The sequence below is a fragment of the Ambystoma mexicanum genome, chromosome 6p, assembly GCF_040938575.1.
Source record: "Ambystoma mexicanum isolate Mex_15411 chromosome 6p, UKY_AmexF1_1, whole genome shotgun sequence".
Lineage (NCBI taxonomy): Eukaryota > Metazoa > Chordata > Amphibia > Caudata > Ambystomatidae > Ambystoma > Ambystoma mexicanum.
This window is the reverse complement of record NC_090935.1, coordinates 1,191,412,453-1,191,428,409: the sequence shown is the minus strand read 5'-3', so window position 1 is coordinate 1,191,428,409 and position 15,957 is coordinate 1,191,412,453. Positions and strand designations below refer to the sequence as shown.

General features: G+C 45.8%; 1 protein-coding gene across 1 annotated transcript in view; it reads left to right on the top strand.

The window, feature by feature from the left end:
* Positions 1-15,957, top strand: part of TRPM6 (transient receptor potential cation channel subfamily M member 6) — a 1,703,532-nt gene that overhangs the window by 399,078 nt on the left and 1,288,497 nt on the right. The window lies entirely within an intron of this gene.

Here is a 15,957-nt window from a genome sequence, read left to right as displayed (position 1 = left end):
ATCCAGTGGAAAAACACTCCTCAACTCCATCAGACAACCTTTACCAGGCCCGTTGGCGCACTCTGCAGGTGGTGGTGGTGAGCTTGCTGCTGACAGAGGCCAGTTTTGAGAGCGCTGAGAAGGCTGGGTTCTCTCTCTCTCTCTCAAGCGGAGAGCACCTTGCGGCCTTAGTTTATCTGCGGATCGCATTGTTTATTGGAGGGTTGCTTTTAGGAGGACAGATCCAATTTTTAGCAGGTCTTGGCTGACAATGGGTACTTCTCATTCTGCTGCTCTTCATGGCTGTCGGTTCGTCCAGCAAGCACTAGCCACTAAGAGCAGGGAGCCCTCAGCTTGCTGCAACCACCACCAGCGTGCTCTGGAATTGCCCGGATCCTCCTAAATCACCTCTCAGTGCTCAGGCGGGTAGCAGTTCCCTTAACTCCTCCATTTGTCCAAATATAGACCCCAAAGGATGGTGCAACTGGCAGTCCCTCAATGGCCCCACAGCAAGCCAGGCATGTATGCAACATAATCTGTGTGGTGAAACAGGTTGCAGAAAAAACTAACCAACATAGCAACCCTCAACGTGGCTCAGATCTTTATCCCAACTGTATCCTGGGAGCTGTAGTTTGAAGGGACCAGCCCAAGTTGTCCAGGCACTATACTGTTGCCAAACCGCACCCTCTGTATCGCTGGCAATGTGTGCCAAGGGCACACAGAGCTTTCACGGCACACAGGCGGCCGGGAGCCATATCGCTGCAGCATTCAACAAAGATTAGTGCTCCAGGCCATTAAGGCCATAGAGCTCGGCGTGCAGGCCCGCTCGCCACTCACCCCCATTGCATTTCGATTTGGCTCAGGGTCCAGATTGCTGCTCACCCCCAGTGGCCCCCATGCTCAATCCAGCAAGGCTGGCAGAGAAGGATGCTGACAAGCATCGTCTGTGTGATTTCCCATCAGCGCTGAGGCAACCCTCCTCCCAGCCATGGTTTCCGTCAGCCTCAAAGACATTCCCCAGCACGGCACATGCCGAACCTCCACCACACCTGGATCCTCAGGGTAATGCGATCCGGAGCGGTGAACCCTCTCTGCAGCAATCCGTAAGTATTAATTATACAGCAGATGGCATGTCTGTGACCATATTAGAGGTGCAGCATTATCAGGATTCTGACCGGATTTACAAGATTGCCCAGGAGCTCACAGGTTTGCGGCCATTTGCGGCCACTTTGGCAGGGTAACATTAAGGGAGAGGTTAAGGGAAACATATGCATATCGTTTATATGAGTGTTAGTATCATCATTGGATGCCCCTTATCTGGTAGGCATGCCTTGGACTACATCTAACTACGGAAAATACAGATAATAACCTAATAACAGCAGCGGATAGGCTCGCGCAACAATGTATGGTCCACTATTACATAGGCCTTCATGATTGGTTGGCACTCTCTTCAAACCTTGGACATTCAGCTCGTTAGCAGCACATACACAGCGAATATCAGGTGCAAGGGAACAACGTTAGACAACTGCCTTCTTACCTAATTAGCCTACAATCTCTCATCAGTTAGGCCCTAAGCCAAGGCTTCTTCATTATAGTTGACTTTGCTAACTGTTCTCTTCCTCTGAACTTTAAAAGGAGAGAAAGTACATTGCTATCTTCGTCTGGTGCTTTTTTAATAGGCCTTGTCTTCTGGTCCTGTACCATGTGTGAGGAGACCATGATTGTGTCCATCTTGTCTTTCTATTTAGTACTATTTGATTCATTTATATTGGGTGCTATTACTCCTCTTGGCCTCTGGAGACTGGGTTTCTCTATCCTGCATATGCTTTCTACATCTTTGATTGTACAATACTTGGCACTCACAACTATTCACTCCTTTACTTAATCTCAGAGAAAATGTCTTACGCACATGGCTTATCCTCTTGGACTCCTTTCAAGCCTTGCAGTTGCCTCCTTCTGTGGAATCCTTGATTCCGAGCCAACCAAAAGTCAGTTGTGCTTGCAGAAATTTGTATTTAAGTGCCTGTCAGCACAGCAGCATTGGTTTCCGTTCTTGAGGCTTCTTGCTTGCTATTTTGCGATGCTGACGTCCATTTTCTCAACATGGCTGCTTAACTCACTTTCTTTTTCCTACTTTAGCAAGATCTATGTTGTCTTGTCTACCTTTCGTTTCTGCGTATATACATCGGTTACATCTCTTATCACTTATCTTCTAAGTATGTATTGTTTTCTTCATATTCACATATATGTTTACTTTGTTGCTTCAATTCCATCTTCATTCTTTAGATATCCATACATCAGGTGCAGTGCGTCCACGTACCTTCTCTCTTTAGTGAGTCACTTTACATCTGTCCGACTTCACTTATAGTTCTTCTATATCCAGTTGTATCCAGTTGTGACTGCAGGCTCATGTCGGCCGCATCAGTTTGAGGGTACATTCGGTACGGTTGTCTGAGCACATAACGTCTTTCATTCCTTAGATGTGGTATTGGGATGATACTAGGTGTCATACACCGGGGTCTCTATAACAGAGGTGAGGGGGTATGATATGATATGATATGGCATTTGTAACGGGCCTATACACAAGTGTTTCAAGGCGCGGCGAGGCAGGGAGGGGGGAACAGAGGGAAGACAGACAACGATCCTACTAGGCCAGGTATAATTCAGATCGCGCAAGTGCATGGGTAGGGGTAAGGGAAAAGTGCAAGGGGAAAGGAAGGGGGGAAAAGTGCAGTACAGGGTAGAAAAAAAGATAAATAATAGGGCCAGCTGGTGGCAAGTGCAAGGTAAGTGCAGACAAGTGCTGGGAAGGGAGCTGTAGGGATACAGAGACAGTCCCGCAGTGCAGGGGTTGCCAGGGAGGCAGTGCAAGTGGAGAGTGGCATGGCCAAGGACCGAGATCAGTGAGAATGGCCCAGTTGCAGATTCGGTTCAGTTTCAGTCAATAATTAGCAGGGGAGAGGGGGAGAGAAAGCAGAAGCAAAGAGGAAGGTTTTGAGGTGCTTCCGGAACCGGAGATGGTTCTCCTCAAGTTTCAGGGAGGCAGGAAGGCTGTTCCAGAGGGAAGCCCCTGCCGCGGAGAGAGATCTACCCCCAACTCGTTGCTTGGAGAAGCGGCTGACCCTGAGGGAGTTGGAGGCGGATGAGCGAAGAGCTCGAGTAGGAAGATATTTAGGAAGAGAGAGTTGAAGGTATTTAGGCCCCAGGCCCCAGAAGGCCTTGTGGACAATGCAGAGGGTTTTGAACTTAATCCTCGCAGCCACTGGGGGCCAGTGTAGAGATTTCAGTCGTGGAGAGATACGGTCCCTGGGCTTGAGGCCAAGGACAAGTCTCACAGTCCTGTTCTGGATAAGTTGCAGAGTGTGGAGTGTAGAGGCAGGCAGATTTAGATAGAGGCTGTTACAGTAGTCCAGTTTCGAGAGAACCAGGGCTCGGGAGACAGTGAGCTTCTGGGGGAAGGAGAGGAAAGGAAGAATACCTCTGAGGAGGTGCAGCTGGTAGTGTGACTTCTTAGAGATGTCAGATATGTGAGGAGAGAAGGAGAGTGTGGAGTCGAAGATGACCCCAAGGTTTTTTGCCTTGCAGGTAGGAGCAGGAAGAGGGCCAAGAGAGGCCGGCCAGAGAGCTGCAGGGAAGGAGGGAGAGGGTGTGCCGATGAGTAGAATCTCAGTCTTACTGGCATTAAGGCAGAGGTCATTGGCGGCACGTCATTCCTGGATAGCAGACAGACAGTCAGAGATGAGGGAAGGAGAGGAGGAGGCCGAGGGTAGCCTGAAAATGAGCTGGGTATCTTCCGCATAGCACTGAAAGTTGGGGCAGAGAGCGGCGATGCGGTGGGCAAGGAGTGCCAGATACTGGTTGAACAGCCAGAGAGAGAGGTTAGATCCCTGGGGGACACCACAGGTAGAGAAAAAGATGTCAGAGAGGAAGGACCCCAGTTGGACTTGGGAGGGTCGATTGGAGAGGAAAGAGGTCAGCCATGCCAGAGCCTGACCAGTTATACCCAGGTTATCACGGAGACGGTTGAGCAGGATGGCATGGTTGACAGTATCAAAGGCAGAAGAGAGATCGAGCAAAATGAGAACACACAAAGTGTTGGAGTCGTTGGAGTCAAGGTTCGAGAGCAGGTCTTCACGGATGTTCAGGAGAGCAGTTTCCGTGCTTATGGCAGCTCTGAAGCCAGACTGATGGTCATGAAGACTACCAACAGATTCAGCATGGAGATTAAGCTGGGAGATGGCCAGTTCCTCCAGGAGCTTGCTCAGGAAGGGAGTGATGGAGATTGGGCGATAGTTAGCTGGGCAGGAGGGGTCGGAAGAGGGTTTCTTAAGAAGAGGGTGCACAAGGGAGTGCTTAAGGGGGGATGGGAAGAATCCAGAGGCAAAGGAGTGGTTGCAAAAGTCAGCCAGGGCAGGAGCCAGGGAGTCGATGTGGTCCTTGATAGTTTTGGAGGAACAGGGGTGAACCTGTTTTGACGAGACTTTCATAGATCGGACTTGTCTGGAAACCTTGTCAGCAGAGAAAAGGGGAAAGGCAGAGAAGGAGGGAGGAGGGGTGGCTGCAGAAGGGCCAATAAATGACGTGGACTCTATAAATGACGTGTACATCTGCCTTTCTCTACACCAGTATCTTACAAACCCCTATGTAATGGTCAGGTGACAATTAGATCAAGTATTTCTATCTAATTTATGTTTGCAAACCCAACCAGTTAAAACCTAGCAATAAGCCTGGTCTGTAAATACAATGACATAAACAGAGCAAAAGGTAAGCGATTAACTGCCGCCAGATGACCTCCAACTATAGAGATGGTAATTGTGGCATAGTTCCTCTCATACATGATCTTCAGTTTGGAGCATGCATACTTGTGAATGGATCATCGAACTGCATGACCTCTTCGGGATCTGTATGTCAGTATGTGTTCACATCATATTCAATGCACAATTTAGCTGGACAGATTGTGGAATAGTTCATATTTTTACCCTGAGGCATTTCTTAACATATTTAAATTGTCTATGCAACCTTTTCACACCTGTGCTGAAATCAGGGAAAAGTCTTAGCACAGTATTTTCAAACCTGACATCACTCATTCCTCTTGCTGCACACAGAATCATGTTCTCGTCTCTCTAATTTAACATGTTGAATATGATACAGCTGAGTGATGCACATGGTATGGAGCAAGGACCCAGGGATCGGTGGCCTCTATTAATGTCAAAGTGCGCATATAGGGGCACTTTGGGTAGTAGGTCAGGTTTGCGTTTACAGAAATTATTCATCAGCCTATTTCATGCCCAGTATCCGTACATTGCAGCGCCTTGATCGGCCTTCCAGGTCTTCAACCTTCTTCATCTGTGACTTAAAGTTGGGTTTAATTTTGTCTGCCGTCCTGGACATTGTACTAATGTATGGCTTGGTAGCAGTAATCTGTCTCTCAGTGAGGTCATCCGCTCTTGTTAAAACAGTTCCAAGCTTGGTATACAGATCTGCATGGATAGATTTAAGATCAGCCATGATTTTGGCAAGGGTAATGGTGGGTTCCTCATCAGAGCCCCTACCCAGGCTCAATGCCATTTCAGAAGCAGGCCTAGATTTCCTTTGAAATGCAAATTGTAATTATGTTTTTTCTTTCTGGGATTTTTGGCTTTGGTGCGTTTAGTCATCTCAGAGAATGTTCACATGTAGCCCATAACATGGGGGAAGCTGTAAGAACCTCTCTTCTTACAGGCCAATTTTCAAAAATATTTTTAGTCAAGTGTGATCCACTTTTTATCCTGAAAATCCTGAAAGTAATTTTGTTCAACAGCTTTACCAACTTTCATCCTGAGAGTGCTCACCTGCAGACACACTGGCAGAGGTTACTGACGTTTTTCTGTGGCTGCAACTTCCTTTTGGAACTCTCTGCTTCTATCGAGGCGTCTGCCTTCACATCTTTAAACTTTGAAGTGGTAAGAGTTTGGTGTCGGGAAACAGGCTCGGAGGAGGTTTTAACCCCGCATAGCTTCACAGTCCTGTCTTGATTGCCTATGAGTAGGTGTGACCACAAGCCTCTTATCTCTGTTCGTTTGAGGCTATGAAAACAGACACCTGATCATCAGTCATCCATGTCAAGACTCACCCTAGGCTGTCTCTCAGTGCTAAAGGACAGGTATGCCTAGGTTCATGTGCTCATAAAAATGATTAAACATATACAGTCAGGAATCGTAAAGTTCTTAGACTCAAAGAGATACCACTCTGACACATTGCTCTGAATTATACACTTAGCACATGAGTTATCATGTTAATGCATTAAATGTGACCCCCTTTCTTATGAGGGTTCTTATTCTCATTAAAAAAGCTAAAGAAAAAGCAGATATATCCTAACATAACATCACACCTATGAACCAGATTGCCATGTGGGCAAAGAGCATGTTTGAATGTGTAAGTAATAGAACAATTGGTGGTTTTAGTTTAAACACATGGGTAACCTATATCTCTCATTAAGCTACGCTACGCTATACACCATCAGTCTCCATGCAGACAGCAAGCGTCCACCTGTCACTCGCATTTAGAGCGGAGTGTGCTTCAAATGAAAAAGCTCCTTCTGGGGTTGATGAGTTCTGCTTAGTATGCTGCTGCTGTTGCTGCTGCTCTACACTCCTCCCCAGGCCCTCGGGCTTGAAATGTACTGGCAAGTCTGCTGCTCTTCCTCCTCCCCATCCTTTTCCTTGTGCTGGGCTATATATCTACCAATTAACATGGCGGCCCTGCACGTGTGGGTTTGCCATAACCGCTGTTTGGAACAGTAAGAGAGCTAGAGCTAGCATGTCACTTTGTTCGTTTGATGTAGAACTCCTATGTGAAACTACGTTAGATGTTTTTTACATCTCAAAGTGAGATCTCTGTACCTGTTAGTAAAGGCCTTCACTGTACTCTATGGCATTTGTGAAGTTCTGTAACATCACAGCATCGAATGCTTCTGCGTGCTATCTTAGCCGACAGTCTGTTATCAAGAGATATCTTTCTCACTTACTCAGTACTTCTCATTGTACTCTATGGGCCTTGACTATGCAAATGTGAAATATGCTTCTGTTCACGTCTGTCAATTTCCTGTTCTTGAATCCTTATCAGATAACCCTTAACTGTGTGTGGTTAAAAGGCTGCTATCAGATAACACCAAATGGTGTGAAGTCAAACAGGCTGCGAGCTGACAGTGATGTGGTCGGCCGACCTGTCAGAGCAGGAAATGCACCATTTCCTGGTCATTGGCTGATCTGCAGAATTTAAGAACACTTGTCCCTCATGTCCCACACTTTGTATTCATCATTACATTTTATGTTAAAGTGTTGTGTCTGTGTAAAGAACACCTTTATGGCTACAGGTTGTGTGAGATATGAAAAGCTGTCTTAAATTAGTTCATGTCAGTACGTCCACCATCACGTGACCTTCAGGGTTTTCCATAACACAGACTGCATTTCAAAAAATCCCTCTCTTGCACGGAATAGAAATTTGTTGACATTTCGTTTGTGCTGCTTAAATATGCACTTGTGGCAGGTTACCTGCAACTTGTTCTTCACTCATGTGTACATTTAAAAGTCAAATACAGTGCCAGATCAAAACTCACTTCTTATCAGTGTGACATGCATCTACCCTAAACGATTCTATTATTTCCCAGAGAAGCGCATGCTGGATTAAACAAAATCACAGGGATAAACCCATCAGGGGTTGTCAACAGTATGTTGCCCAAAAGCAAACTTCTGGGGCAAGTGGAAGTCACCTTACGGCCAAGGAAGATTTTTACATTGACATAAAGGGGATTTCAAAGCACCTAGCTGTTCATATTGAGGTCCTTTTCTACCATTATTACCCTCTTTTCTTATTTTATATAATGTGTTATTCATGTTTTACTCTTGAAAAATGTGGACAATGCTTGTGAATTGTGATTGTGCGTTTCTTTTCTGAAAAGTTTGTCTCATAGTGTCCCTGAAAGGACTGTAGAATTGATTAGCAACCAAAAAAGACGACATTTGACTGGGGGCTCTCAAGCAAAAGCTTCTAGATGCTAATGTGTGTATTACTTTTGTGACACTTCTTGTGTTCCTAACAGTGTTGCTTATCATTTGTGTGGCACTTTTGGGGGTTCTGACTTGACCCATGCGTAGACACCTGTTGCTTGCCAATCTGGATCTACAGAGACACCTGTTGCTTGCCAATCTGGATGCAACAAGAGATTCATTCAGAAATGTTCCTCAATTACCTTTGCTGCTGTCATTACTCACTATAACTGCAGGGTTTGGAATTGATGGGAGCTGGAAGCTATTTAGCTCCTACTTCTTGCATAATAGAGCCTGTTTAGCTTGAAATCAACAGCTACCAGAAGCTACCGTTGGCTCCTACGGCGAACTGGTGCCTTCCAAACATGTAAATGTGACAATAACTTGGAGTATTTGAGAATGTTAATACAGAACAATTAGAACACATCTAATACAAATGTAAACACAATGGTTCATACAGAATGGACAAAATGTTATAGGAGCATCTATGGCAGCCACCTTCCAGGAAAGCAAAACAAAATGGCGGATCAACTCAGCAGAGCCGTCAATCAGTCCCACAGATGGCAACTAGCGAACATACAGCTCGACAAGGTGCAGGACACGGTCCGTCGACCTGTTCGCAACATGAGAGAGCAAGAATTGTATGCAATTTACCAGCAGATACCCACAGAAGGGGTCACTAGGGGACACCTTGACTCTATCGTTGCCTACGCGTTCCCGTCGATTCCTGTGATCTACAAAGTCCTACAATTGAGGACCATGTACAAATGCAGGATCATCCTGATTATGCCTACATGGCCGAGGCAGCCCTGGTTCTCAGATCTCATACATCTGGCTCAAGACCAACCGATCCCCCTGCGGAAAGATCCAAACCTGCTTCGATGTGCAACCAACAGGTTCTGCACCATGATTCAGGGTCCTTCAACTTAAAGGTCTGGTTCCTGACTTCGTAGAATTCGGCCTCGTCCTGATTTTACAAGATTGCAGAAACATTCTGGCAGCTGCTGCTAGGGTTACTCTACAAACAAGTAATACGGGTACAAATGTGATTGTTTCTGTAAGTGGTGCATCCACTTTCTGTAAGGACGGCAGGTAAGGTTAGGAAGTTGATGGAAGTGGAGGCCAGATGTGAAAGGGACTTTGTATACTGGACAAGCCCAGATCAGGACAGAGGTGCAGAAATGCCCCCACAACCCATTCGGGCAAACCCAGCGCCTCACTCCGAGACAGAAATGCCAACTAACCAACCCACTAACAATTTTCCCCTCTGCATACACCTCTCAAACTCCAAACCAAACACAACCACAAACCTACAGCACAACAAACCGCACAAACTTTACTACATTGCAACAACAAAACAAAAAATACACATGGACTCACACAACAGCACATGACGACTACTGGCTGCAAACACCCCAGGCACATCCAACGGACCCACCGGGCTGAGACCACCAACAGCACATCACTGCTCTCTTGTACTTTTCTAGCTTCCTCCCACTAACTCACCCTCCCTTTCCCTTCTTTCAGAGCCGCCAGAGCGCCAGTGGACCACTCCGGTGGTGATAGTGCGTGGTACAAATGTCCTTTAACATTAACATTAACATCCAGCAACAGTGAGATCCACTCAACATCACACTGCTTCACCTTCTACCATATTTGTTAAAGCCTGCAAAGGATGGCCTTTCACACTCATTCCTCAATGTGCACCTGGCCGCAATCTCAAGATATAAAAGGAAGGAGGGCAAAGCCCCTCTCTATAATAAAAGAATAGTGAAACACTTAATGAGAGGACTTTTTCGCACCTACCCGCCTCAAAAGAAAATGCCTCCACAGTGGAGTCTTAATACAATCCTCATGGCAACGATGAAGGTGCCATTCGAGCTTATGGCTACCACTGATATCAAGTATGTGTCTTGGAAGATGGCTTTCCTAATGGCAGTCATATCATTCAAGTGGACAATAGAGATCCAGGCTTTGTCGATCAAGCCTCCATACCTTCGTATTGAAATGAACAGGGTAATATTAAAAGCCAACCCAGGCTTCGTCCCTAAGGTGCCCTCAGAGTTCCACCTACAATCAGAGATAGCCCTCTCGATTTTCTTTTCCAAGACTTCTAATCCCGCAGAGCAGGCACTGCATTCATTAGACCTGCGAAGAGCTTTAAGATTTTACCTGGACAAAACAAAAAGCTTTGGTGGGCTGTCTATTGTTTGTAGCGTTTGGGCCTGCAAACAAGGGCTAGCCAATTTCCAAACAAGGCATCGCCTGATGGGTAATGTCAGTCATCAGCATGGCTCATACACAGTTGAATAGGCCCCTGCAGGGTCCTGTGAAAGAGCATTCTACGAGAGCGATAGGATCGTTGACAGTATTATGGGCAGGAATTCTGCTGCCCGTCTTCTGCAGAGCAGCTGCTGGGGCAGTGCCGCACAAATTTGTGAAGCAATACTGCATGGAAGGTCAAGGTGAATCTGAGGCAAGAGTCGGGAGAGCAATGTGATGTGCTGCTCCTTTAAGGACATCGAGTCCCTGCTAAAGGATCGGGCATATGTCACAAGGCTGTGACCATGTTAATCAAAAGGATGAGCGGTTTCCGGGTCATCAGTTAGAGCTACCAGACCCCTGCCTGATGTGTCGTCTTTTGCAGCGTGGTCCTGGTGCTATGTTTACAGGTGGTGGGTCTGCCCTGCAAGGCCCTCTGCCATAACTGTGCCCCTGCTCGGCAACAATGTCCCGGTGTCTAGCAGAGCACCTGCTGGGAAAATCCACAGCGGTGTGCTTGAGTCCCTGCTGGGGAACTCCGGCTGCAGTGCCCCCAGGCCATGGTACAGGTCTGTGTGATCATGGCCCATCAGAGTGACCCCTGCAACTGTGTGTGTTGGGCAGGGCAGGCCTTAAGGGCAGCAGCGCCCTGGGCGAATTGGCGCCCCCCCTCGGCCACCGTGCCCCCCTGGTTAACAGGGGGCGGGGTGGAAAGGGGGCGAGCCAAGATGGGCCACTTTTTTTGTTTGTTTGTTTTTTTTTTTATCCTCCTCGCTCCGGCGAGGAGGTTAAATAGGTGCCGTTAGCACCCCATTGTCATTGAATGAGCCCGCCGCCGTGGGTTCATTCAATGACAATGAGGCGCCTACCACGCCTTCTGCCACCACACCAGCTTGAGGGAGCCCTTGAAAGACTCCCCGGAGCTGGCGTGGTGGGGGGCTAATGGCGCCTTTTCTTGTGAAAAGTGCCCATGGCGGAGGGGTGCATTTAAATGCACCTACCGCCGCAGGCACATTTTACAGTAAAAGGCTGCCTGCTGCGCTTTCTCCCACAACGCCAGCTCGGGGGAGCCCTTGAAAGACTTGCCCGAGCTGGCGTGGTGGGGGCAAAAGGCGCCTTGGCGCACCCCCGCCCTAGGGCCGGCTCTGGTGTTGGGTGCCTCCAGCACCGCACGGGCTGGCGAGTGTGCCCGTAAGACAGCTCGACCTGTGTAACCAATACTGTCCTTATCTAGACTTGAATGATCTATCAATGGTTATACTGTTGACTATTGTATTGACTCGACATGTTTCAGTTCTTTTTCTGTGTATATAGAACTTTCTTCAGGAGAATTGTCACTTCATTCAGAAATAAAAAACAACAATCTATAATTTTATTCTATAGAGCCGAAAATGTGTCCGGCCGATTGTTAGCAGTGCACACGCTGTGTCTTGCGTGGTTTCAAATTGTTGTAACTGTTGGAAAAACAACAAGAAAACAAAAGTGACAAACCTAATTTCTTGGGCACGCTATATAGATGATGTTATAGTAGTGTGGAAAGGCTCAAGTCAAGAAGCTGAAGGATTACTAAATTCGCTTAATCAGAGGAACAAACATCAACAGTATAACCATTGATAGATCATTCAAGTCTAGATAAGGACAGTATTAATCTAGAGACTATCAACTTGTGGTTCTCTGGGATATTAACGACTGGATCTACATTGAATGTTATCCAACCTAACTGGTCATGTCTTGTCACATATTTTAAAACAGTGTTTTATTACTTGGATTTTGATGAATTAGTAATTTTGTATGTCTTATATAAATGCTTTATATGTTTAATAAATATTGATGCTTTATTATGATAACTGTTGTGAAAACTATAGCTATCTATCTCATGCTTAATTAGGACATATGAGGTATGCACCATCGGGAGCCAGAAAGCACGTGTGGCACAACCCATGCTACTGCTGCATGGCCCTTCAAAAAGCTCCTGACTGGGGGAGAGCTGCACCACATTTCTTATCTCCAGTTGCAAGGAAAGGAAATAACAAGGAGGGTTGCAGCTCTTGCTAGTGCTTGTGCTCCCTCTGCTATCAGCAGTGTCCCGTCAGCAGCCCCTGCGTGGAAGGGGGGAGTGAAATGAGAGGCCGGTCAACACCACCACCAGTACTGTGCTGCTGCCTGCCCAAACTATCCATGGACTAGGCTGATGTGGCGCCTGGTGCCCCCAGGTGCGGCTTTGCCAACCCCTGAACTGTGGGTTTGACTGTACCGATGCTTGTGCAACTTTTAACTGGTCTCCTGCAGCTATGACGATGCTTAGAGTGGACTCAGTAACATGCAACTTGATGCTGTGCGCCTGCATGTCATTTATTTGCTCAAAGTGGTTACAGTTAAAATCGTTATGTGAAGCGTGGTCCAGCATTTTATCAACCTGCTTTATATGGTGCCAGCAGTTGACAATGGTGTCATTCAGTGGTTGAAGTTCCACTCACCCCAGGTTCATAAAGGGTCTCTTAATATGTTGCAGTACTGCCAACATGCCACCAGAAGCCCACCAACCCTGACCGTGACCCTCAACATGCTCAGTATATGTTTTATGTTTGTAACTGCCCGAGTCCAAGTATCAGTAATTATTTGCTCCAACTAAGTGATCCCCAAATGGACCAAGCATTATTGTTTTTGACTGTTGTTGTTGGTTTTTGGTTTTGTTATGGAAAAGGAGGAGTGTGATATGCTGCCCCTTTATTTTATTTTTTTATTTTTTTATTTATGTGCATTTAAGACAAAATTAGTCTTTTCGCAGCATATACAAAATCCATCATATAAAACATAGCAACAACCTTTAACATAATAAGTATAAAAACAAAAAGAAAGAACCAATAAAATATATCAGCCTTATTACATATATAAATATTATACCTTACTAAAACAATGCATTAAAAACCGTTCACACCAAATTTCCTAAAAAAGACATTTCTTAAAAATGCTGTTTTCTTTGTTAATTTTAAGCCACACATGAAAGGCCGAAGCAGAGAGAACATGAGATTCTGCTGAATATAGCATGCTCCAAAACTGGTCAGACTCGAAATTTATAAATTTAGCATAGCCCCTGAGGTAGAGCATACAAGGCACTACAGTTGGTCAGCACGTAACTGGCTATTTCTACTTCGACATGGCAAAGGCGGCAGAGGCGGGCCTCTCAACGGATCCCCGTCCAAGTCCCTGTATAAGACAGTACTGGCAAGAGATCAAAATGTAAGTATGGTATAAATCGGGTAAGTGCTGAAAAGCGAGGAACGGGCACATCCTTAAAAAGCCGCTGTTGTGCATAAGTAACGTACTTACGTGTCTCCACCAGTCTACTAGGAGATTAAATTCGGTCATCTATGCGAGATTTAGCAGTAAGTTTGCTCAGAAATAGCGGGATATCGCTCTTATTGTGACAATGTAGATTACTATCATGACATTGTAAGCCTGCCATGATCTCCAATTCCCTAAACCATAAGCTTTTTTGTCGAGTGTTCAATAAAAGAAAAGAGCACCGAAGGCGAAGCCCTCCAATTGTAATTAATCTATGGCCATAGTTTACAAGCCACAATTTTCCAGACGGAACTAAGGCAATATAGGCCCAATTCAAGTCGAACTGCCTCCACTGGGGCACAGCTCGGAAGGTTCAATAGGGAGCGAAGAATCTTGGCTTCTAAAATCGGGTGCCATGAAAGAGCCTTCCCTGGAAAGGCCTCGAGAGCATACATGATAGTGGGTATAATAGATACCCTATATGCAATCACGAGTGCCTCGATAGATGATCCCCCGCTATCTAAAATGACCCGCCTTATGGCCAACCACTTAGTCCAAGATTTCTACGCAATACCCTCCTCAAGGTCGGTCACAGGAGGAGAGGCCTGCAGATGTACGCCTAGATACTTAAAGGTGAGGACAGGCTCCAGCATTACCTTTTTTAATGCCCAGGGAAAGGACTTCCTTGTCTTAATCCTATTGGCCCAACTCATAACCTTGGTCTTAGTAATATTAATTTGCAGGCTATTTAGATCTGAATAGGCCTGAAGTGTATTTAACGAGCGTTCCAATCCCAATGCTGTCCTGTCCATCACCACAGTGTCATCTGCGTGCATAAGACAGACTATCTGCGTCCAACTGTATCTGGGGGGGAAAATTACGGACTCATTTAAAGGACTGGTGCAGGTCAGCCACATACAAATTATAAAGGAGTGGGGCCAATGCACACCCCTTTTTGAGGACCCTATTTGTACTGAAAGACTTAGTCAGTGCCCCATCCTGCGACACTTGAACCCTAACACTAGTGTCACTATACAGGAGTTTTATGCAATATAATAAAGCGGGATCTATGCCCTATGCTGCCAACTTCTGCCATAATCGGGAGCGGATCAAACTATCAAAGCCTGCACTGTAATCCATGAAACATAGATACAGTGGCATGCCCAGGTAAATATATGCATCTGATATTAGTGTCTGGAGAATCCAAATAGAATGGGAGGTGTTAAAACCCTTTCTGAAACCAGACTGATGGGGGCCGAGTAAATTCTCTCTCTCCACCTATTCAGTCAGCAGGTTGAGTAGTCCCGCAAAGTATTTGGAGCTACAATCGAGCATAGCCAGGAGGCGATAACAGGTAGGATCCTCTCAAGGTCCCTGTTTAAACACTGGGACCAAGATCAAATCCCGCAATGATGATGGGATATTGTCATCCTGGCGTATGCGTAGAAAGAGTCTTTGCAATAAAGTAGACCAAAAAAAGGGGATTCAGCTTTAGAATAGCATTACAAAGACCATCCAGGCTGATGGTTTCGATTTTTTTTTTTATCATACCCTCAATATCTGCCTTCATAATATGGGACCAGACACAAGTGTTAACCATTGAAATTCTTGTATCACTAGGGCTATGCTCACTGGGAGAATAATAGTGATCTGTAAGATGATTACCCCAAGCAGTCTCCGTAACACAACAGACTTCATGTGGTGCACCATTTGCTCCGAAATTTCTCAGCATATGCCAAAACATTCTTGGATCATTGGTTGTTATCCATGAATGAATTAACTTCCATCTGGCCGAAATGAAGCTAGCTTTATATCCCTTCAGCCATGCCCGAAATTGCTTATTTATACTTTTAACCTGTTCGGGATAAACAATTAGTTGGTTTACACTGTCTCGCTTAAGATGTTGCAGTGCGGTTTGCATGGCTCTATCCTTCGCTGCAATGATCGCATCATATAGGGCTACCCATTTGCCTGTAACAATACGCTTGGCAAATTGCCTGAGCCCTCGAGGGCAGTAGAGCTCAATTAAATATCCCAAGTCCCATTGAAAGCTCTCCAATACCAGATCTATCAACGGATCGCCCATAGTTACTGCCCAATTAAAACAGGCCATATTATGGGAGGTCCAAAGTAGTCTGTTACCTGACAGATTGACTTGCGAATTAACCTTAAGATAGTTAATGGATTTAGTATTGGTCATATTACAATGTATTTTCAACATAGCGTGGTCACTCATATTAACCTCCTGTATATGCTGCTGCGGTGCACAATTCGGACAATCCCGTTTACAAAAATAAAATCAATTCTGCTGCAACTAGCTCCATTGGACCACTTAAAACTAGATGCGGGGGACCCTCAAAATGGGAGTAAGCTTGAAGACTGACATAAGTTCGCACCATACCCA